At 42.6% G+C, this 8,459-nt stretch overlaps 1 long non-coding RNA gene across 4 annotated transcripts in view; it reads right to left on the reverse strand.

Annotated features, from left to right (window-relative positions):
• Positions 1–923: 923 nt before the first annotated feature.
• Positions 924–8,459, reverse strand: part of LOC135230272 (uncharacterized) — a 60,920-nt gene continuing 53,384 nt past the window's right edge. For all 4 annotated transcript variants that reach the window (XR_010320915.1, XR_010320916.1, XR_010320917.1 and 1 more), the window contains 2 exons: positions 5,664–7,928; positions 924–5,050 (listed from right to left, as the gene is read on the reverse strand). This is a non-coding gene — a long non-coding RNA (uncharacterized LOC135230272). The remainder of the gene's footprint in view (positions 5,051–5,663; positions 7,929–8,459) is intronic.

Genomic DNA, 8,459 nt, shown 5'->3' on the forward strand with positions numbered 1-8,459 from the left:
CTTAAACCTAATCCTAACCTGAACCCTAACCCCTACCCCAAACCCTAAGCTCAACCCTCACCCTTAAATTAAACTTCACCCTATCCCGAACTCTAACTTTAAACCGAATCCTAATCCTAACTCTAAACCTAACCCTAAACCTGACTCTAACATTAACCCAAACACCTAACCCTAACCCTAACAGTAAGCCTAACCCTAACCCTAACCCTAACCTGACCCTAACCTTAACCCAAACACCTAACCCTAACACTAAACCTAACCCTAACCCTCATCCTTAACCTAAACTGCACCCTAACCCTGACCCTGAAACTAAACATAACACTAAATCTCCCCCTAACCCTGACCGTAACCCAAATCCTAACCATAAACCTAACCCTAACCCGAACCTTAACCCTAACCCTGACCCTAACTCTAACTCTAACCCTAATCCAACCCTAAAACTTACCCTACAAACTCAACTTAAATGGAAACCTAGCACTAACCCTCACCCTAACATCTAAACCTAACCCCAACCCTTAACCTCACCCTATCTCTAACCTTAACCATGCCCTAGCCTAACCATGATTTAACCCTAACACTTACCCTAAACCTAATCTTAAACCTAAACCTAAAACGAACCTTAACCCTAACCCTAACCCCTAACCCTAAGCTCAACCCTCACTCTTCACTTAAATTTCACCCAAACACTAACCCTAAAACGAACCCAACACTAACCCTAAACGCAAACATAAACCTGACCCTAACGTTAACCCAAACACCTAACCCGAACCCTAACGCTAACCCGAACTCTAAACCGAACCCTAAACTGACCCTAACCTTAACCCAAACACCTAACCCTAACACTAACCCTAAACATAACCCTCATCCTTAACCTAAACTTCACCCTAAACCTAAGCCTAAGCCTAACCCTAAAACTAAACCTAAACCTAACCCTAAACTATCACCTGACTCTAGCCCGAACGCTAAACCTAACAATGACCCTAACCATAACACCCTAAAACATCAGCTTAACTGTAAACCTAACACTTACCCTCAGACGAACCCCTAACCCTTTCACAAACCCTAACCCGATCCCTAATCCTAAACCTAACGCTGACGTAAACCTAACCCTTCCCCTAAACCTAAACTTAAACCTAACCTTAACTCTACCTATACCTAAACCAAACAATAACTCGAATCCTGACCCTAACCCTAACCCTAAACTCAGCACTAAGTATAATTCTAAACCTAACCCTAACCCTAACCCAGCCCAACCCTTTACCGTAAACCTAGTCTTAACCCTAACCTTACCTACCCTAAACCTAACACTAACGCTAACCTTAACCCTAACTCTAACATTAACCCTAACTTTTAGCGTAACCCTCACTATTAACTGAAACTTCACCCGAACCCTAACCCTAACTCTAACCATAACCATAACACTTACCCTGAACACTCACCATAACTGTAAAACTAACCGTAACCCTCACCCTAACCCCTAACCGTATCCCCAACCCTAACCCTAATGCTATCCGTAACCCTAACCCTAACACTAACCTGAACCCCTGAGCCCTAACAATAACCCTAACCCTAACCCAAACCCTAACCCCTAACACCAAAGCCTAACCCAAACGTTAACTCTAACTCGAACACTAAGCTGAAACCTAATCATAAAGCTAACCGTAACCCTAAACCAAACCTAACCATGGTCAGAACCACAATGCTTTACCAGAACCCTCACCCACCCCTAACCCTAAACTACACTTCTAACCCCTAACACCTTACCATAACCATAATCCTAAGCATACACAACTCTAACCCTAAACCTAAACCTCACCCCAACCACAATGCCTAACACAAACCGTAACCTTAACTGTTACACTAAACTTAACCCTAACCTAAAATCTAACCCTAACCCTAAAACTAAACACAACCCATAAACTTAACCCTAACCCTAAACGTAACCTTAACACTAACCCGAAAACTAACCCGAACCTTAGCCATAACCCTAACCCTCACCCTATCTTAAACTTCACCCTATCCCTAACCTAAAGCTAACCCTAACTTTAACCCTAACCCTACCCCTAAACCTAACACTAACCTTAACCTTGGCCCACCAGTCACCCTACACCTAACCCTTACGATAACTCTGACCCTAAACCTCCCCCTAAACCTAATCCTAATCCTAACCCTACCCTAACTCCAACCTAACCTTAACCTTAACTTTAACCCTACCATAAAATTAAACCTAACCCTAAACCCTAATCCTAACTCTAACCCTAACCCTAACCGTAACACATACCCAAAACCTTCACCTTAAGTGTAAACGTAACTCTAATTCTTACCCTAACCCTAAATAAAACCCTACCCTAAACCTAACCAAAACACCCCTAACCCTAACTCTAACCCTAATCCTTAGCCCAGACCTAACCATAACCCTAAACCTACCCTAACTTTATTCAAACCCTAACCTTAAACAAAACTAAAACAAACCCTAAACCTATCCCTAACCCTACCCCTGACACTAATCTGAACAATAACCCCTAGCCCTAACCCTAACCCGCACGCTTAACATCAACTTCACCCTAACCCTATCCTAAAACTAAACATAACACTAAATCTCCCCCAACCATGAACCTAACCCAATCCTAACCATAAAACTAACCCTAAACTTAACCCTAACCCTGACCCTGACCCTAACTCTAACCTTAATCCTAACCATAAAAATTACCCTACACACTCAGCTTAAATGGAAACCTACCACTAACCCACACCCTAACATCTAAACCTAAACCCAACCCTTAACCTCACCCTATCTCTAACCTTAACCATGCCCTAGCCTAACCATGATTTAACCCTAAACCTAACCCTAAACCTAATCTTAAACCTAAACCTAAAACGAACCTTAACCCTAACCCTAACCCCTAACCCTAAGCTCAACCCTCACTCTTCACTTAAATTTCACCCAAACACTAACCCTAAAACGAACCCAACACTAACCCTAAAAGCAAACATAAACCTGACCCTAACGTTAACCCAAACACCTAACCCGAACCCTAACGCTAACCCGAACTCTAAACCGAACCCTAAACTGACCCTAACCTTAACCCAAACACCTAACCCTAACACTAACCCTAAACATAACCCTCATCCTTAACCTAAACTTCACCCTAAAACTAAGCCTAAGCCTAACCCTAAAACTAAACCTAAACCTAACCCTAAACTATCACCTGACTCTAGCCCGAACGCTAAACCTAACAATGACCCTAACCATAACACCCTAAAACATCAGCTTAACTGTAAACCTAACACTTACCCTCAGACGAACCCCTAACCCTTTCACAAACCCTAACCCGATCCCTAATCCTAAACCTAACGCTGACGTAAACCTAACCCTTCCCCTAAACCTAAACTTAAACCTAACCTTAACTCTACCTATACCTAAACCAAACAATAACTCGAATCCTGACCCTAACCCTAACCCTAAACTCAGCACTAAGTATAATTCTAAACCTAACCCTAACCCTAACCCAGCCCAACCCTTTACCGTAAACCTAGTCTTAACCCTAACCTTACCTACCCTAAACCTAACACTAACGCTAACCTTAACCCTAACTCTAACATTAACCCTAACTTTTAGCGTAACCCTCACTATTAACTGAAACTTCACCCGAACCCTAACCCTAACTCTAACCATAACCATAACACTTACCCTGAACACTCACCATAACTGTAAAACTAACCGTAACCCTCACCCTAACCCCTAACCGTATCCCCAACCCTAACCCTAATGCTATCCGTAACCCTAACCCTAACACTAACCTGAACCCCTGAGCCCTAACAATAACCCTAACCCTAACCCAAACCCTAACCCCTAACACCAAAGCCTAACCCAAACGTTAACTCTAACTCGAACACTAACCTGAAACCTAATCATAAAGCTAACCGTAACCCTAAACCAAACCTAACCATGGTCAGAACCACAATGCTTTACCAGAACCCTCACCCACCCCTAACCCTAAACTACACTTCTAACCCCTAACACCTTACCATAACCATAATCCTAAGCATACACAACCCTAACCCTAAACCTAAACCTCACCCCAACCACAATGCCTAACACAAACCGTAACCTTAACTGTTACACTAAACTTAACCCTAACCTAAAATCTAACCCTAACCCTAAAACTAAACACAACCCATAAACTTAACCCTAACCCTAAACGTAACCGTAACACTAACCCGAAAACTAACCCGAACCTTAGCCATAACCCTAACCCTCACCCTATCTTAAACTTCACCCTATCCCTAACCTAAAGCTAACCCTAACTTTAACCCTAACCCTACCCCTAAACCTAACACTAACCTTAACCTTGGCCCACCAGTCACCCTACACCTAACCCTTACGATAACTCTGACCCTAAACCTCCCCCTAAACCTAATCCTAATCCTAACCCTACCCTAACTCCAACCTAACCTTAACCTTAACTTTAACCCTACCATAAAATTAAACCTAACCCTAAACCCTAATCCTAACTCTAACCCTAACCCTAACCGTAACACATACCCAAAACCTTCACCTTAAGTGTAAACGTAACTCTAATTCTTACCCTAACCCTAAATAAAACCCTACCCTAAACCTAACCAAAACACCCCTAACCCTAACTCTAACCCTAATCCTTAGCCCAGACCTAACCATAACCCTAAACCTACCCTAACTTTATTCAAACCCTAACCTTAAACAAAACTAAAACAAACCCTAAACCTATCCCTAACCCTATCCCTGACACTAATCTGAACAATAACCCCTAGCCCTAACCCTAACCCGCACGCTTAACATCAACTTCACTCCAACCCTATCCTAAAACTAAACATAACACTAAATCTCCCCCAACCATGAACCTAACCCAATCCTAACCATAAAACTCACCCTAAACTTAACCCTAACCCTGACCCTGACCCTAACTCTAACCTTAATCCTAACCATAAAAATTACCCTACACACTCAGCTTAAATGGAAACCTACCACTAACCCACACCCTAACATCTAAACCTAAACCCAACCCTTAACCTAACCCTATCTCTAACCTTATCCTAGCCCTACACCTAAACATGACTTAATCCTAACACTTACCCTAAACCTGACCCTAAACCTAACCTTTACCTTAAACCTAATCCTAACCTGAACCCTAACCCCTACCCCAAACCCTAAGCTCAACCCTCACCCTTAAATTAAACTTCACCCTATCCCGAACTCTAACTTTAAACCGAATCCTAATCCTAACTCTAAACCTAACCCTAAACCTGACTCTAACATTAACCCAAACACCTAACCCTAACCCTAACAGTAAGCCTAACCCTAACCCTAACCCTAACCTGACCCTAACCTTAACCCAAACACCTAACCCTAACACTAAACCTAACCCTAACCCTCATCCTTAACCTAAACTGCACCCTAACCCTGACCCTGAAACTAAACATAACACTAAATCTCCCCCTAACCCTGACCGTAACCCAAATCCTAACCATAAACCTAACCCTAACCCGAACCTTAACCCTAACCCTGACCCTAACTCTAACTCTAACCCTAATCCAACCCTAAAACTTACCCTACAAACTCAACTTAAATGGAAACCTAGCACTAACCCTCACCCTAACATCTAAACCTAACCCCAACCCTTAACCTCACCCTATCTCTAACCTTAACCATGCCCTAGCCTAACCATGATTTAACCCTAAACCTAACCCTAAACCTAATCTTAAACCTAAACCTAAAACGAACCTTAACCCTAACCCTAACCCCTAACCCTAAGCTCAACCCTCACTCTTCACTTAAATTTCACCCAAACACTAACCCTAAAACGAACCCAACACTAACCCTAAATGCAAACATAAACCTGACCCTAACGTTAACCCAAACACCTAACCCGAACCCTAACGCTAACCCGAACTCTAAACCGAACCCTAAACTGACCCTAACCTTAACCCAAACACCTAACCCTAACACTAACCCTAAACATAACCCTCATCCTTAACCTAAATTTCACCCTAAACCTAAGCCTAAGCCTAACCCTAAAACTAAACCTAAACCTAACGCTAAACTATCACCTGACTCTAGCCCGAACGCTAAACCTAACAATGACCCTAACCATAACACCCTAAAACATCAGCTTAACTGTAAACCTAACACTTACCCTCAGACGAACCCCTAACCCTTTCACAAACCCTAACCCGATCCCTAATCCTAAACCTAACGCTGACGTAAACCTAACCCTTCCCCTAAACCTAAACTTAAACCTAACCTTAACTCTACCTATACCTAAACCAAACAATAACTCGAATCCTGACCCTAACCCTAACCCTAAACTCAGCACTAAGTATAATTCTAAACCTAACCCTAACCCTAACCCAGCCCAACCCTTTACCGTAAACCTAGTCTTAACCCTAACCTTACCTACCCTAAACCTAACACTAACGCTAACCTTAACCCTAACTCTAACATTAACCCTAACTTTTAGCGTAACCCTCACTATTAACTGAAACTTCACCCGAACCCTAACCCTAACTCTAACCATAACCATAACACTTACCCTGAACACTCACCATAACTGTAAAACTAACCGTAACCCTCACCCTAACCCCTATCCGTATCCCCAACCCTAACCCTAATGCTATCCGTAACCCTAACCCTAACACTAACCTGAACCCCTGAGCCCTAACAATAACCCTAACCCTAACCCAAACCCTAACCCCTAACACCAAAGCCTAACCCAAACGTTAACTCTAACTCGAACACTAACCTGAAACCTAATCATAAAGCTAACCGTAACCCTAAACCAAACCTAACCATGGTCAGAACCACAATGCTTTACCAGAACCCTCACCCACCCCTAACCCTAAATTACACTTCTAACCCCTAACACCTTACCATAACCATAATCCTAAGCATACACAACCCTAACCCTAAACCTAAACCTCACCCCAACCACAATGCCTAACACAAACCGTAACCTTAACTGTTACACTAAACTTAACCCTAACCTAAAATCTAACCCTAACCCTAAAACTAAACACAACCCATAAACTTAACCCTAACCCTAAACGTAACCTTAACACTAACCCGAAAACTAACCCGAACCTTAGCCATAACCCTAACCCTCACCCTATCTTAAACTTCACCCTATCCCTAACCTAAAGCTAACCCTAACTTTAACCCTAACCCTACCCCTAAACCTAACACTAACCTTAACCTTGGCCCACCAGTCACCCTACACCTAACCCTTACGATAACTCTGACCCTAAACCTCCCCCTAAACCTAATCCTAATCCTAACCCTACCCTAACTCCAACCTAACCTTAACCTTAACTTTAACCCTACCATAAAATTAAACCTAACCCTAAACCCTAATCCTAACTCTAACCCTAACCCTAACCGTAACACATACCCAAAACCTTCACCTTAAGTGTAAACGTAACTCTAATTCTTACCCTAACCCTAAATAAAACCCTACCCTAAACCTAACCAAAACACCCCTAACCCTAACTCTAACCCTAATCCTTAGCCCAGACCTAACCATAACCCTAAACCTACCCTAACTTTATTCAAACCCTAACCTTAAACAAAACTAAAACAAACCCTAAACCTATCCCTAACCCTACCCCTGACACTAATCTGAACAATAACCCCTAGCCCTAACCCTAACCCGCACGCTTAACATCAACTTCACCCTAACCCTATCCTAAAACTAAACATAACACTAAATCTCCCCCAACCATGAACCTAACCCAATCCTAACCATAAAACTAACCCTAAACTTAACCCTAACCCTGACCCTGACCCTAACTCTAACCTTAATCCTAACCATAAAAATTACCCTACACACTCAGCTTAAATGGAAACCTACCACTAACCCACACCCTAACATCTAAACCTAAACCCAACCCTTAACCTAACCCTATCTCTAACCTTATCCTAGCCCTACACCTAAACATGACTTAATCCTAACACTTACCCTAAACCTGACCCTAAACCTAACCTTTACCTTAAACCTAATCCTAACCTGAACCCTAACCCCTACCCCAAACCCTAAGCTCAACCCTCACCCTTAAATTAAACTTCACCCTATCCCGAACTCTAACTTTAAACCGAATCCTAATCCTAACTCTAAACCTAACCCTAAACCTGACTCTAACATTAACCCAAACACCTAACCCTAACCCTAACAGTAAGCCTAACCCTAACCCTAACCCTAACCTGACCCTAACCTTAACCCAAACACCTAACCCTAACACTAAACCTAACCCTAACCCTCATCCTTAACCTAAACTGCACCCTAACCCTGACCCTGAAACTAAACATAACACTAAATCTCCCCCTAACCCTGACCGTAACCCAAATCCTAACCATAAACCTAACCCTAACCCGAACCTTAACCCTAACCCTGACCCTAACTCTAACTCTAACCCTAATCCAACCCTAA

This window comes from Loxodonta africana, unplaced genomic scaffold (assembly GCF_030014295.1).
Source record: "Loxodonta africana isolate mLoxAfr1 unplaced genomic scaffold, mLoxAfr1.hap2 scaffold_99, whole genome shotgun sequence".
NCBI classification, from domain to species: Eukaryota; Metazoa; Chordata; class Mammalia; order Proboscidea; family Elephantidae; genus Loxodonta; species Loxodonta africana.